Below are 16,514 nucleotides of genomic sequence, written 5' to 3' on the forward strand. Positions count from 1 at the left end.
TTCATTTCAGATTGTTGGTAATGTTTTAATTACATTTTCAATTTCACTGAATGTAATTGAGGTGTTTAGGCTTTTTATATCTTCTTTGTTCAACTTTGGAAGTTCATATATACCTAGGAATCTGTCCATTTCTTCTGCATTTTCCATTTTGTTAGAGTACTGGTTTTCAAAGTAGGTATTGATGATCCTCTGGATTTCTGCTTGATGTGTTGTGACTTCACCTTTTTCATTCCCAATTACATGAATTTGAGCCTTTCTTTCCTTTTTTTGATAAGATTGGCTAAGGGTTTATTGATTTTATTTATTCTTTCAAAAAACCAACTCTTTGATTCATTGATTTTTTTTGTATCATTCTCTTGGTCTCCATTGCATTGATTTCTGCTCTTATCTTTATAATTTCCTCCCTTGTATGAGCTGCTTTTGGTTTGCCTTGCTCTTCTTTTTCTAGAAGCTTAAGGTTAAGCATTAGGTTGTTTATTTGAGTTCACTCTGTTTTCCTAGTATGGGCATTTACTGCTATGAATTTCCCTCATAGCTCTGCTTTCATTGTGTCCCACAGATTCCTGTATGCTGTATTGGCATTATCATTTATTTGTAGAAACTACTTTCTTCTTTAATGTCCTCTGTGACCCAGTGATTGTTCAGCAGGGTGTTATTTAATTTCCATGTGTTTGCAAAGTTCTTGTGGTTTCTTTGGCTACAGATCTCCAGTTTAATTGCACTATGGTTTGACAATGTACAGGGGATAACTTAAATTACTTTGCACTTACTTCACCATGTTCTATCAGCTAGCAAGTGGTCTATTTTGAACAGTGACTCATGTGCAGCTGAAAAGAATGTATATTTTGATTTTGTGGGGTGAAACACTCTGCAGACATCTACTAAGTCTGTTGTTCTAAGGCTTGGTTCGGTTCTGTTATTTTGTTGTTGATTTTTTGTCTAGATGATCTGTCTGTGTCAGTGGATTATTGGAATCCCCCATCACAATTGTATTAGTTCTTATTTCATTTTTCATATCCATTAATATTTGTTTTGTATAGTTGTGACATTAGTATTTGGTGCATATATATTTACAATTATTATTTCTTCCTCTTGTATTATTCCCTTTAGAAGGTTGTAGTGGCCTTCTTTGTCTCTCTTAATTAGTTTTGGTTTGTAATCTATTCTGTCTGAAAATAAGATAGCTACCCCTGCTTTTTTCTGGGCTCCTTTGTCACATGGAGAACTGTTTTCCATCCTTTTACTCCAGGTCAATGAATTCTTTGTGGATTAAGTGGGTTTCTTTTCTGCAGCATATTGTTGGATTTGCTTCTTAATCCATTCTGCCAGCCTGTTTCTTTTGATTGGTGAATTGAGGCCATTGACATTGATGGTTACAACTATCATGTTATTTTCCTGGTTTTGGTTCTTTTACTTTTTATTTTTCTCTCTCTCTCTCTTAAATTTCTTGCCTTTCCTGGTATATTTGCTCTGTTGGCCCTTATGGAGTTTTGGCCTTCATTTTCCTTTTCCAGATATTATTTATAAGTGTTTGGAGTGCAGGTGTGCATGAAATTTCTCCAGTGTTCTTTGTCATGGAAGTATCTTATTTCCCCATCAGTTTTGAAAGATAGTTTTGCAAGATACATCAGTCTAGGTTAGAGGGTTTTTTTTTTTTTTTGGACTTGAAATACCTCACTCTAGGCTCTCCTTGACCTGAGGGTTTGTGTTGAAAAGTCTGCTGTGATTCTAATGGGGTTGCATGTGATTTGTTTCTTTTCTCTAACTTCTTTCAATATTTTGTTCTTTTGTTGGGTTTCAGGGAGCTTGATTATTATTATATGTCTAGGTGTAGATTTTTTTTTTTATCATGGCTAGTTGGAGTCCTATATGCCTCACTTATCTGTATGTCAAATTCTTTTTTTCTGTTTGGGAAGTTTTCTGTCATTAATTCTATGAACAGTTTTTTTTAATGTCATTTGCACTTTATCCTGCTATTTCGTGGATTCTTATCATTCTTATAGTATTTTCCTTTGCATCATCTAAAAAGTTGTTTGATTTATTTCTCATGGTCCCTTAATGTTTTTTTTGTTTGGTACCAGGGATTGAACTCGGGTCCTTGCACTTGCAAGGCAGGCCACCGAACCGCTGAGCTAAATCCTCGGCTCCCCCTTAATGTTTTTAAGAGATCTCTGTTTTCATGGTCACTGACTGCAATCCTCTTATCTTCTATATTTGAAATTCTATCTTTGCATTCACTTATCCTGCTGCAAAAACTTTCAATAGAGTTTTTCATCTGGTTATCTGATTGAATCTATTTCATGGATTCCATTTCTTTCCTATGTTGGGCATTCATGGCTTCCATCATGGTCCTGAGCGCTTCTATTTTTTTTTTTTAATCTGTTTCTGTTCTAGAGTCTCTAATCATGTCTTTCATTCTTCTCACCATTTCTGTGGTTATCTGGGAAATTATTTCTGTTTTGAATTTTTCTAGAGCCTCACTTATCTGTTTTTTTAATTCCTGTGCTACAGGTTCAGGGTATCCAGATGGTTGACTGTTAGATTTTTTCCACCTCATTTCCCCCAGAGTTTACCTTTGGTGAGGTGGAAGTCTGTGTTTGTGTCCTGTTTAAATGTCTTTTCATTTCTATTTTTGTCATTGCTACTGTCCTTGGTTTTAATTCCTAGGTTAACACTTCAATCTTCCAGATATAGCTGGTATTTAGGTTTTGAGTCTCTAATGTCTCTGAGGCAATCACATTTTCATTATACCAGGGAGGAACACTGATTAGATCAATCACAACACTTTAGCCCAAATGATACAATCAGTAATACTATAGCATTAAGCATAGCTTAGAAAATGACAAGTTATGGTAGTTATTAATTTATCACCTTTAACTGTGTGAATTAAATAAAAATTGAAGACCAGCCAAAAATATGTTTATAGTGAATAAACTCTTCAATAGAGCAACTTTACCCTTTAGGATGCAGATTTAGAAGGATTTGGGAGGGAGGGATATAGAGATAGGAGAGAGAAAGATTAGAAGTGAGGTCAGAGGACACAGGAAGATCACACAAACTTTTGGGAGCTGTTGAAGAGAAGAGGAGAAAACAGAACAAACTGTACCCAAGAACAGAACAAACTAAAAGCAATAGAGTGGCTAGAGACTATAATCACTTTCTTTTAAAACTAATGGCAATTGATAGAAGAAAAAAGAGAAGAAAAGGAAAAGAAAGAAAATAAATTCCAATTAGGATAGGAACAGGAACAAAAAGGGAGTGTAATGGAGATCGAGGTGGGAGAGAGAGAGAGAGAGAGGGAGAGAGAGAGAGAAGAGAAAGAAGATTTAAAAAGAACAAAAATTTGGGGGAAAGATAGATGAAAACATTTTTAAATGATTAAAAATAAGAGAAAAATATTACTTTGAAAATAAAAAATACAACTAGAAATAGAGGGCTTCCTTCAGGGTATGCCTCTGTTGACACAGTAGACAGAATGGGAAGGAGTGTGCAGATCTAAGTTAATTAGTCTCAGCAAGCCTGCAGCTGTCCCCTGAGGTTCAGGCTCATCTTTGGCTACAAGGCCCAAGTTGAGATCTCTGGCCTCCTGTTGGGTTGAACTCCACAAGGTTCTACTGCAGGCTCCAGCTGTATTTCCCCTGAAGTTAGACCAGGTTCCGATGTGAGGTGCTGGTCCCTCTGACTTATGAACTATGTTGGTGTGGTGTGCTTTTATTGCAGATTTCCTTCATTTTTCCAGTGGGCTTCAGTTTTTATCTAGGAGCCTCAGAGAGGCCCTCTTTGTTCACAGGTGGGGTGGGTGGGAAGAACACCACTGTGTTGGCACCCGAATGGCTGGGCTCCTCTGGCCACTGGGCTCAGAGTGGGCCTACCAGAGGCTCTTGATTTGCTGCCAGTCTTCTCTAGCTTGCTGGGTCGAAAGGGATGATTAACTGTTTTTAATTACTGTTGTTTAAAACTGTGACTTTACTCAAACGTGTACCCGAATAGGGTCAGTAAGAAGCAATTAATTAGTGAATTAGGCCTATATAGCTCACTGCTGTAGAACATTCTTTCACAGCCCAAGGTTCCTGGTACGTTTAGGTGTCACTTGGCATTAGAAGTGTTTGACAGGGAAGCTCTGAAGAGCCACTTATGACATAGCAATAAAAATTATGTGCCTGCCTTCACTTTTTTCTACTTCAAAGCTAAAAATATTAGCTCACCCATACCTATTCAGTTGAAAAGCTTATATAGAGAACTGGATCTTGATTTTAAGATATGACTGGATGGTTGTCCAAGACATGTTTGACTAATTTGGTAAAACTGGTTGCTTGTTACAAAGGTATGTTGCACTGAGTATGAATCACCTTGCTTTCATAGTAAGTAGTAGACACCACCCACACCTTATTTATAGCCACTTGGCATAGATCACTGTGACCTATGCTTGACTGTAAACAGGCATTCACTTCTTACTACCTCTTCCTCTACCTCATCAAATAAATAGTCTCTAAGGCTGATGCATCACTTTAGGAAGGGAAGTATCTGGGATAAAGCCAAGACAATGCCTCAGGCAGGATCGCCCTTTGCCAGCAATAAATGAATTCATGCCACAGCTCTAATGACTACCCAACACTGCAGGCACAACTACTCACTGACAGTGTTTAATCTGTAGCAGAATTCTCCCTGATTTTCCTCTTAGTTATTTTACTGAGTCTTCTCCCATGGGCAGTTACTGATGTTCCCTCCTAACTTCTATAACTTCACCTGTAAGAGTGATCCTTCAGGCAAAAATAAGAATGACTACATTAAAAAACAGGAGAAAATGTTTTCTCACGAAAAAAGCCTATATTTTGTATTGATTTTCTTCATAAGACAGGAAAGCAAACATAGAAATTCTGACCCAGGATTGAGTACTAAAGTTGACAAATAGCATAGAGATCAACGCATTTCATTTGGATGATTGTAAATGACAACTTGCTAAGATTAGGACCAGTTATCTTGGATGTTACTAACCCTACCAGGGAAGCATAAAACTTGGAAACGTTTTGTGGTCTTTCTATTGGCACTGAAAGCTCTTCTCTTCCTGCCTTCATCCACTTGAGCAAACATGTGCCTGTGTTTGCTGATAGCCAGCCTCTTCTCTCAGTAGTTATATTGTTATTTTTATGTTGCCTGAGTGTATCCTCTGACCTTGCTTATGCTGCACATATTACCTGGTATATCTCAAATTCTCCCTCCTCTGACAGTCTTTTCCCAATGACTTGTGTCCACACAAATGTGTCACTCTTAATAAAACCAATAGATAAAAAAAAAAAAGTTAAACAGTAGCATTCAGTTCCTTTAAAATAAGCTAAAAGTCAGGGCTTAAGTAAGTTAACATACCAAAGGGCCCAAATAAGTTAACAAATTGACCCTCCTGGGAGCATTGCATTGTAGATCACTATGGCTGGGCCTAACTCGCCCCTTCCCACTGATGAGACAGGGCCCTGTGTGGAACAAGGAACATGATGTGTCTTCCATCTTGTCCATTCCCCATAAAACCTTAAAAGCGTGATGCTCTGCAGAACTTAGCTTCTCTCCTGGCTCTGATTATATATCAGCCCCTTTTACCTCCTCCTGCACTTCCCTTATCTCTACCACTATAAATAAATGCTCTGCAGTTGCCTGGCAGACCTTTTCTTTCATCAGGAGTGAGGCTCCCCGTGGCCCCAGCTTTGTATCTTTTGTATCTCTTTGTTTTCCTTCATCCTCTGTCACTGTTCTCATTGCATGGACCTTCAGCTGTGCAGGCCATGGCACTTGGGGCTTCATAAAATACAAGAGACATAAATCAGGCCCTTAATAAAATAAAAGAGGCCTTAAAAAATAAAATGCAAACAAAACTGCTTGCTTTCCAAATATTAAAGACCTTCCTGCAGCCAGGAACATTTCTGATTTCTGTCACATAAGCAGGACTCAAAAACTATATAAAAAGCCAATAGACTTAAATGTCTGCAGTATCCACCTTAAAAAAACACCCTTCTTCAGCTACCTACCAGAGAGCTTTGTTTTTATTCTTTTTAATAAACACACATTTGGCCATTCCTTATGGCTTGCTATTTTCTGTTTTGTGGGCTTCAATCTTCATTGCCCCCAAACAAAGACCCAAAAGCTAGAGGGATCTGGATACATCACTGGTGCCCAATGTGGGGCAAACTCTTTGCTACAAAAAGGTTAAGTGTGGCAAATAGTCACACACACACACAATCTAAAAAACAGTGGTTACTCTGCTAGCTAGTCAAACACTGTTAGAGCAGCTGCTACTTTTAAAGCAGAGGACAAGTTAAGCCCCCACTGAAGCCAGTGGGAATGGTGACCAGACAGGCAGCTGGATTCCTTTCTGCAGACAGATCTCTCTGGTTGTGTAGAACCAGTAAAAGCTGTGAAAACAACTAAGGGACCATGGTCAGGGTGACTCCCTGGTGGGCACCCAGAAACCCCTCAGTGGAAGATGGGTTCTAACATCCTTACTTGGTAACCAGCAGAAAAGTCTCCACCTATCTATCATCCCCACCTGCACTCCTCCATGAGGTGAGAGGTAAAATTCTATCAGTGATCTTCTGGTATCCTTGTCCCAAAGTGACCTGAGATAACACTATGAGAGTCCTCTCTTAAACCTTCATTAAGAGTTGAAGTACAGGTTTAGACTTTTCTTTCTCTGCTAGTAATATAAACCCCTCCTTTAAATATGTCAATATATTTAAGGGGCTGGAAACAGGTAAACACAATAAGCTTCTAGATCCCCTGAAAAAGTTTTGCTAAATTAACAACTCCGACCCTAGGGTTCTTTTTTGTTTTGTTTTCAATTCCAACTCACTAGGAGTTAGCTTTAAAACTCCTTAGCTTGCTAGAATACTGTAAACAAAAGTAAAATGGAAATGGCTGCCTCTCTTTCCAGGAGGAAATGGCTGAGGCAGCTTGGAGAACCAACTACCACAGGAAAAATTTACACTAGTGCCTTTCATATACTAATGAGGGTGGGGAAAAAAAGCTTTTAGCTAAGAGCCAAGAGAAAAGGGGCACAGATGCTGCTGGCCACTTCCTATAACACCTCCAGTCTGTTGTTGCTGGCACTGGATAGGGTCTAACTTAAGAGACGACTTAGGAAGCACAACAAAAAGATGCTGTCATGGGTAGACATCAACATCAAGGCAAAGTAAAGCCTGATAGACCTTTAACTTCCTACTCTTTAAAATACATCAAAATCATCTCCAAAAATCATCACCTACTCTCTTTTCATACCCAGATCTGGCCTGAACAGTTCTGGCTGTGAGCTGTGGCTATCAAAACCACAGAGGGCTCTAAAAAGCCTGCAGGAGCAAGTAAACTATCAGTTTGATCCTTATTTAAACAGTCCTTGCCTTCATAGTATAAAGAATTTTTTTCTCTCATCTCCTTACTAGTGTTAGCTTATTATAAGAGATGTCTACACTATATTGGTCATCCCAAAAAGTTCTGACTAGTCAATTTATAATGAGCCTAAAACAGATTATCATAGCTATAGCTCAAGCTGACCAATATTTCTAAGAGTATACTATAATTTAAAAATAATTGTTTGTGTGTTTGTGGTTTTTGTTCATTCGTTTAAACTGAATAAAATACCTAAAGCTGTTTTGTTAAAACTTTTTGAGCTTATATCAATTTTATTTCCCTGCCCTATTCTTTTATCTTCCCATAAAGAAACCAGTTACCTATGTTTTTAAAAATAGCTAGGTCCGCTTAAAGAATTGCAGGATGGGGTTAAGAGACTTCAAACTTAATGGGACTTACCAAAAAAAGCCTTAGAGCTTGACATAATAAAGGTTAATATGATTTACACTAATGTATATGTTTCTATACATGAATCTTCAAATATATGTTGTTTCACAGATTCATAGACACTCATGATATTAGCTCAAATGCCTGTGGTTCACATAGTTTAATGGTAGACTAATTTAAATCAGTTGATAAAAATGCAGATATTTTAAAGATTGGAGACATGTTTCCATCCAGGTTGTTGGATAACCAAGATAATGTAAAAAATTAGTTTTATAAATGCAATATGTACTTTTGTCTTTGTACAATAATTTAAGAGTTTTTACTTGGTTAAAGATAATATATAAATAGTATAAAGTGTTAACTATTATGATGAGTCATCTAAAGCAATTGTTAAGATAACTAAGTAGAAACATCTTAGACTTGGAAGCTGTTAGACAAAGCTCCCCACTGTGGCTAAAAAAGACCCCAGCTGCCTGGATCAAAATTTGTCCAGTTTCTCCATTGATGGGTGGCTTGTCCAGTTTTCCCAGGGTCTTATGATATCACAGCCCAACAGTTATTAAATAAATTATTATAATATACGTATGTTGGTTATAAGTAAATGGTTAAACTTTCTATGTTCAAAACCTAGTAAGGTTTTCTTAGTAGAAATGCTTTTGGTTAAGCTAAATTAGATTTAAAAGCAAGGGTTTTATTACTCTATGTACTTAACTTCTTGTGTTTTGTACTAGTAAACTTTTGATTAGTAAAATTGAGTTTTAAAGTTTAAATCAAATGGTGGCTTATGAAATGTTTTCAGTAACCAGTTTATGATGGGTTAACTAAACAACTGTTATCTAAATTTATGACAAAACATATATTATTTATATAAATTATATAATGTATAATATATATGATGTGCTATAAGTCTAAGCTTTAAAGTTAAGCTTATAGAGTTAAAACTATATAAGTTTAATACCTACAAAGTGACTAATGTGGTCTCTTTTTAGTTAGTTTCAACCTTTCCAAAGTGACTAAGGTGGTCTCTTTCACACCATATACATCTAATTCTTAAACCTATAAATTCATAGGCAGCTAAATTAAGTAGAAATGAATATACAGTCAGAGAGGGACTGGGCTCTCAAGTGAGCAGAAAAATAGACAACAGAATTGTGGCTAGAGGCACAACTGAAGTCCAGGCTTCAAGATAAAGATGTGACGGCCAAACCTACATGGCTCTCTAAGGGATAGCAGTAACTCGGAATTATTCTGTAATTAGCAGCATCCGGTCCAGTGAGTTCCGATGGGCATCAGTCACCCAGATGGGTGACCAGAGCATCTGGACCCTCCCCATTCCCAAAATGCCTTTGTTCTTTCCATGTACCCTTGCTACATGAGCCTCACCCCTTGGCTTCCTCCTGAGCATTTTTACCCTTTGGCTGCTGTTAATAACTTCACCACAACAATAGCAGCAGAATTATATTGATAATCTTCTCTCAATCAAAACTACAACCCCACAGCTATGCTGCTACCTTTCTGCTTTTCTATGAAACAAAGTTCTATTTCCTGGTCTATACTGATGCCAAGCCCAATATGATTATATTTGTGTTTTTTCAAAATATCTGCACTCTTTCAAAAGTTGACGGGGCTGGGGATTTAGCTCAGTGGCACTGTACTTGCCTCAAAAGCACAAGATCCTGAGTTCAAGTCCTAGTTTAAAAAAAATCAATACCTCCCATGGCTACTTACATCAGTGCAGATGATGCAGTTTCTGGAAATCTTACTTTTCTTTGCTGACCTTCATAAATTGAGATTTTAAACATAAGTATAATGACGTAACTTGGGGATTAAGTCATTATCCACCCAACATAGAGAATCCAATAGAGGCAAATAGTATTGGATGCTGATGTGAGAGAAGCTTGTTTTCCGCAAACTGTGAAGCACGGTTCCTTCCTCCACTGCATTTCAGAGTCCAGATGACTAAGGTGGTAAGGATAAAACTCTTTAACTCACCCACCAAGGACTTGACCCACATTGGCTGCTATTGTTCACTGGTGAAGGCCATAGTGAGATGAACTTAGGGAAGATTGAGTTTAGACAAGAAGAGAGATAAAAAATTAGAGCATTTTGATAGAAATGGAAAGTTTAACAACAGGAAAGGAGAGGCAGGGGAAAGGGAAGCATAAAGCCATTGAAAAGTTCTCTGGGTTTACTTGAATTGTTAGTTTCAACCTTTCCAAAATCATTAATTTCTGCATGTGTGTGGCTGCATCAGATGGGCAGAGGCTGAGGTTGCTCTCTGTTTGGATCAGAACACAGTGCCTTTGGAATCTTTCACAAGCAACTACTGAAGGCTCTCAGTCTTCATAAAACTCTGAGGCTGGGTGCAAAACACCAGGGGCCTGTAACCTAAGGATTTCCCAGGGTCCAGTTTTAAATCAAGGGGAGAAGTTTAAAGGTATCCCTGTCTGGTTACTTTTAAGTGTCTTTCACAGTGAAGCCTTACAAAAAGAAGAGCTGGGCATGGGTTGAGTGCGCTATTCCTTGTCCCTCCCCAAGGCTCATTCGCACTTTCCAGACCCTGGTGACACAATAGAGGGGTTCCTGGGTGCACTCTGGATTTGGGATTATTGCTTTGACTCTGATCAACCTTTGCTCTCGGGCCAGGGATTTAGCTCAATGGTTCTGTTGCCTGCCTCACAAGCGCAAGGTCCCAAGTTTGAAAAAACCTTTGCTCTCAAGTCACTGAACTGTTCTTTGTCTGGCCTGCGGGGCACTGACCTGTAAGTAAATAGATAATGTTCTCAAAAAAGCTTGCATTCTGTTTAATGCTTTATTGTGATAGACTGAAGTTAGAAAAGATTGCTGAGCTCTTTGACTTTCCACAGTGGAGTCCATTGCTCCTTCTGGCTTCCTCCAGCTTGGATTCACAGGTGAGTGACCTACTGTCTACAGCACCTGAAGACTCTGTTCTGAGCTTATTCCCTTCAGTTCTTATTTTGTGGAGCGTTGTTTCCTGTGTATCAAAGGCTGGCCTCTTGCTGTGTAATTAATAATGTATCAGAGCTTAGACAGAAACTTGAAGAAGGAATGAATGGTTTCATTATATTCACTATAGAAAACGAATGTCTTTCAGTTGCTGTCTCATAACAGTGCTATTTTATGTCTCAGTTCTCTTGAAAATATATGTATGTATGTGTTTGTGTGTGTGTGTATGTCACAAGTGTATGAGTAGATAAATAACCTGCCAAAATTAAAAATGCCATTGACTTTCTTTTTAAACACAGCTTTATGAAAGCACAATTCTATTTGTACTAATAATCACACGGTCCGGAGTTATATTGGAATGAATTTGCTTTTTTTTTTTTGAGACAAGGTCTCACTATGTAGTTCAGAGTGGTCACTACATAGCTCAGGCTGGCCTTCTACTCATGGTGGTCCTCCTGCTTCAGCCTCCTGAGTGCTGAGATTATAGGTGTGCGTCACCATGCCTGGCTACTAGAATAATTTTGGTTGGCTGTTCATATTATTTTTTGCTTGAAAACTGTCATTAGCTTCCTTTGTCTTTGGGAAAAGGTCCCAAGTCCCCAGTGATAAGGATCATATGACCCCCAAAGAATCAAACAGCACTGGAGAGAGGGAGGGTTGTACAGTTTCTTTTACAGCTACTCAGTGGTTCCATTGTAGCACAAAAGTAACAAAAGACCATACAAACATGAATGGGCTTGCTAACTGCATTCCAATAAAACTGTATTTAGAAAAATGGGCAGCGAGCTAAATGCCCTCATGATGGTAGTGTCCTTTGGCCTAGAAGGATTCCTCCCCTCTCTCCTTCTTTCTTTTGCTCCCTCCCTCTCTCCCATCCTCTCTTCCTCTCTTTCTTCCTTCCTGTTCTCCTGCAATACTGACAGCCTACTCTTGGTGACATTCAGCCCATCCCTTGCTCTTGGCTGGTTTTCTAGCAGTCATGTGAGGTGCACTTGAGGAAACGGGAGAGTGGCATTTTGTACTCACAAGAGCTTTGCTCTGCACCTGGCTTGTCCCGTGGGGCCCTTTGTCTCCTCCAGCTTTGACACTGTCCAGCCCCAGTGCTACTGCTTATTCAGAGCCCCTTCTGGAAGCTCTGTGTCCGAGGTCCTCTCAGGTGGAATCAAACAGTGGCTTCCAGATGGTGGTCTGTGCCCTTTCTCTTTCCTGCTGGGCTGTGACCTTTGAGAAGGCTGAGGCTGATGTTCTAAAGTAGAAAAAACATTGATATGTCTGATGGTCAGGAGGCTGTCCTCCAAAGAATGTTTCCACATTGATAAGATTACACATTTTATCAAAAGAAAACTTCAACCCTGGATAGTGAAACAGAAACACATATAGACCACATGTCATTTAACAGAGAGGGATATTAGTGTTTGCATAGGCAGTAAGGATTCAGGGAAGATTCTTTGACTAGGGGCTGAAGTCAGTATTTGGAAGCCTTCTTTTCCCACTTTGATTTCCTAGGTTTCTTGAAGTTTATTGGAAGACAGATTTTTTTGTTTTTTGGAAAGATCTTGGGAATTCTCAATTAGTACTCAAGAGATTTTGGAGAAGTTAAAGTAATTTAATGTGCAAAAATGCAGATGAAAAGAAATAATATTAAATCTTATTTTCAGCTCTGAGTTTTCTTGTGTTGGTTAAAGTGAAATTTTGTTATTATAAATTGCTTAGAAATTTCGATGATAGCTTCTTGCAGTGGAGGAAATTCAGATTAAATTGTTAACATGTTTTCATAAAGTCATGGATAGTAGCTGAGAGAGTGGCATTAAAAGATATTACAACTGCATGTATTGATAATAAAAAATAATTTGACAAAATGCCATGGAAATTATAGAAAAGACCAAGCAAGAGACACATTCTAAACATCTCATAAAACAAATCAGTTTATCACTGAAAACTAGATTTCCACTGCATTTCCAGGATTTTAGAGACTAATAGAGATATTCTCCAGCAGGTGCTGAGTTTTCTAGGGTTTCGCTGAATAAAAATGGAATAACCCAGTGGATGAAAGCATGGCCTGATCATATATCAGAATTCCATTGTACATTTATAACAATATGAGACAATTCATCTAACATACAATTCTGAGAACAGTGTCTATTCTGGCAAAGATCACAAGCAAAACATTCATTTATTCTTTCTGGCAATTTTAGTATTTCATACCACTATCCCAACCAGTGTTACAAATTCTCAGTGCCGTTGTGGCACACAAATAATTAACTGTTCCAATCCAGTCTCCTTCAAAAGTCCCTGCTGCCGCTGCTTGACTCCTCAGAAATAAGGCTGAAAGGGAACAGGAGGAACAGACTACACAACTCAGTGTGATGCTGGGGGAGAGAAAACCAACACATAAGAAAATGCAGCCTCATAGGAAGAAAAGGGACAAAGGTTTAGGGGAAATGGGAAGGGCAGGGGAAAAGTAATACGGGAAAAGGAAAAAATGAGAAAATGAAAAAAAAGGAAATAAAGTGTTTGTAAATAGGGAAGGGAGGAGGGGGTGAAGGGAGGGCAGGGAAAAGGGGAAAAAATGAGAACCAAGACCTGTCATGTAAAGGTACAAGATCCCAATGATGAATGTAACTGAACTGTATACCTAAAATGCACCAATAAACTCAATGAGAAAAAAAAAAAAAAGAAAGAAAGAAAATGCAGCCTCTGCCAGCCTGTAGCTGGCCTGGCACTCACAGCTAAACCATATTATTCTCTGATTAGAATCATAGCACACCGGCGTCAAACAACATTACTCTGAGAAAATGATAAAATGAGACACCCTCAGGCCAGTTCATCATTTTGAAGTACAGAAAAATCCAAATCCACAGAATAACAAGCATGAATGATCGGCATTTCTTTTTCGATTGTATTAGTGTATGTTTGAAGTACATGAAGTTTACATTCAATTTAGGGAGTCGGTACGGGTCCTTCACATGCCTTGATTCTTGTCAGTCCCCTTTCCCTCCCTGCCCTTCCCCATCCACCTCCCTCTGTCCGTCTCTGGATTCCCTTTCCCTGCTTTCATTAGGAACACCATGGACAGTACAATGAGCATACAAACCTTTGGCAGATGTTTTGTCTTTGAAATACTTCTTAATAGTACAGTAGACATCACAAAAACTTGTAAAGGTGCTCAGAGAGAGGAGAAACATAAGCAAATGAAACCGAATGCGCGGAACTGCCTCAGGGCGTAGACAGGGAAAGCGCAGATGAAGTTGGTAGATTGTCTTCTCCTGGGCTTCCTAGAGGGCAGTTCACTAGGGAGGATGGAGGAGGGGCTGGGGGCGAGGCCTATAAATGTGGAGGGCCAAGGGAACTTCAGCTGCTTGCTTGCTTGCTTTGTGCCAGCCGTATAGATAATTTCATTTTCACACTAATCCTGGAAGGTGGATTTTACCCATCCATGACATGAAATATGGAGCAATCAAGATTTCTGGAGAAGTTTTAAAAAAAATCAACACAGGTTGAAGCAACAAACAGAATCTGAGACTCCAAAGTTTGTGTGCAAGACACCACCCTTGTTGGCCTATAGATACTGCCAAATATTTACACACTAGTGAAAACACACTTGTCATTCCCATCTCAGGAGGTGGTTGTGGGGCCTTACCGACGTAACATGAATGGACTATTTAGAACAGTGATGGCGAACCTTTTAGAGGGCGAGTGCCCAAACTGTAACTCAAAACCCACTTAATTATGGCAAAGCACAAGCACTGCAATTAAACCTGAACACTGAGGTTTCGGTTGAGAAAAAACAACTCATACAGGGCTTTCAGGTGCAGACAGAGAGGGCTATGAGTCCCTGCTATGGCACACATGCCATAGGTTCGCCACCACTGGTTTAGAACCATGCCTGGCAAATGTAAAATGCCATGTCAGTGTGACCTTTATTTTAATTCTTAGGGAACATCACAGAATAGGATATTCTGGAACTTCGGTTATTGATATTTGTAGCCATGCTGGATATTTCCAAATTGCTCTCCAAATCAATTTATCTTCTCCTTGGCTGTTCGCAAGAGGGTTCTTTCCTCTCCATCTTTACAATAGTTTGTACTATGGGATATTTAATCCATGCCAATACTTTGGTGAATGGTTTCAGCATTTACTGATGGTCATGGTCCAAAACTTACCCCCTGAGATTGCGAAATTATTTTTCTAATTTTGTAGGTTTTCAAAAATCATGAGCGTATACTAATTTTTATTGAATAGTTTTTCTACATCTATTTAAATAATCAGATTTTAAATTTGATAATCACTGTATTACAAAACCACCAGTACTTCAATATTTTTTCATAAACTGCTGAATTATATTAAATATTTATTTAACATTTTGAAATCAGTTTTCAAAAGTAATTATAAACCTATTTTTTCTCGTCATGCTCTTGTTCTGATGTCAACATTAAACTTGTTTTGTAGAATGAATTGGATAGCTTTTTCTATTTTTATCTTCAAAGGAATGATTTATAAAAGATTGCAATTATCTACCCTTTGAAGTTTTGGTAAAATTTGCCCATAATATTATCTGGTTCTGCTATTTGCAGGGGTTGAAAGCTTCTGAATATTGAGTAAATATCCTTAGTAGCCATTAGTTTTTTTTTTCAGCTTTAATTGAGTTTATTGGTACATTTTAGGGATACAGTACAGTTACATTCATTGTTGGGATCTTGTACCTCCACACGACAAGTCTTGATTCTCATTTTTTCCCCTTACCGCTGCCCTCCCTTCACCCTCTCCTCCCTTCCCCATCTGCAAATACTTTATTTCCATCTTTTCATTATCTCACATTTTTTTCTTTTCCCTTATTACCCTTCCCCTACTCATCCCACCTTCCCTACACCTTCAGCTCCTTTCTTCCCTTTTCAAAATGTCAGTAATCTTATTAGGATCTTGTGTATTATTGCAGATTATTCACACCAGAGAAACTATTTGGTATTTACACATGTGACTTATTTATGGAATATTACTCAGACATAAAGAATGAGAAAATAGATTCATTCATAGGAAAATGGATACATATTGAAGATATACTCCTAAGTGAAATAAATAAGTAGCCATTAGTTTTTAATTTTTCTATTCCTTTCTTTTATTTAGATAATTGATATTTTTGCAGAAAATTAATCTTATTCTGGTTTTCAAAATTACCACCACAAAGTTACTCACAGAATTTGCTTGTGATTTTAAAATATTGTTATAAAGGTATACCTTTTCATTTTCTATTGAGGTTTATTTGTTTAACATTAATGTTTATTAATGATTTAGATTTTTTTCTTGAATCATCTTACTGAGCTTTGTGTAATTTTAATAGAGAATCAGCTTTTGAATTAGCCTGTCCTTTCTACTGTTTCTGTTTTGTTTTCTTATCCTATTAATCCTATTAACACCCACTCATACACACACACACACACACACACACACACACACACACATTCACTTTTTTTTTTCAGTGTTGCACTTTAGGCCTAGAGCCTCCTGCATGTTAGGCAGACACTACCACTAAACCTCATCCCTAGGTCCTGAATCTTGCCTTATAAATCCTTTTTGAAAATGTCATTTATTTATCGATATTTCAAAAATAAAATGCATTTATGCTTATAAATAAATCTTGAGTATCTTTTTGCTGCATCCAATAATGCATTTTATTTTTATTATCATTATGTTTCACATATTTTCTAATTATTGCAGTGATTTCCTTTTTAACATACAATTATTTACTTTTTTTTTTTTTTTTTTTTTTT

At 37.9% G+C, this 16,514-nt stretch overlaps 1 protein-coding gene across 4 annotated transcripts in view; it reads left to right on the forward strand.

Moving 5' to 3' along the window:
• The window catches only part of Abcb11 (ATP binding cassette subfamily B member 11), a 143,053-nt gene that overhangs the window by 38,304 nt on the left and 88,235 nt on the right, over positions 1 to 16,514 (forward strand). For 2 of the 4 annotated variants that reach the window (XM_010606934.1, XM_010606933.1), the window contains exon 1: positions 10,595 to 10,691. The exons of the other annotated variants lie outside the window; for them this stretch is intronic. The gene's annotated coding sequence lies outside the window, so the exon portion shown is untranslated. Of the gene's footprint in view, positions 1 to 10,594; positions 10,692 to 16,514 lie in introns of those variants that run through there. 4 annotated transcript variants of the gene reach the window in all.

The sequence above is a fragment of the Fukomys damarensis genome, unplaced genomic scaffold, assembly GCF_012274545.1.
Source record: "Fukomys damarensis isolate Sample0158 unplaced genomic scaffold, DMR_v1.0_HiC HiC_scaffold_26, whole genome shotgun sequence".
NCBI classification, from domain to species: Eukaryota; Metazoa; Chordata; class Mammalia; order Rodentia; family Bathyergidae; genus Fukomys; species Fukomys damarensis.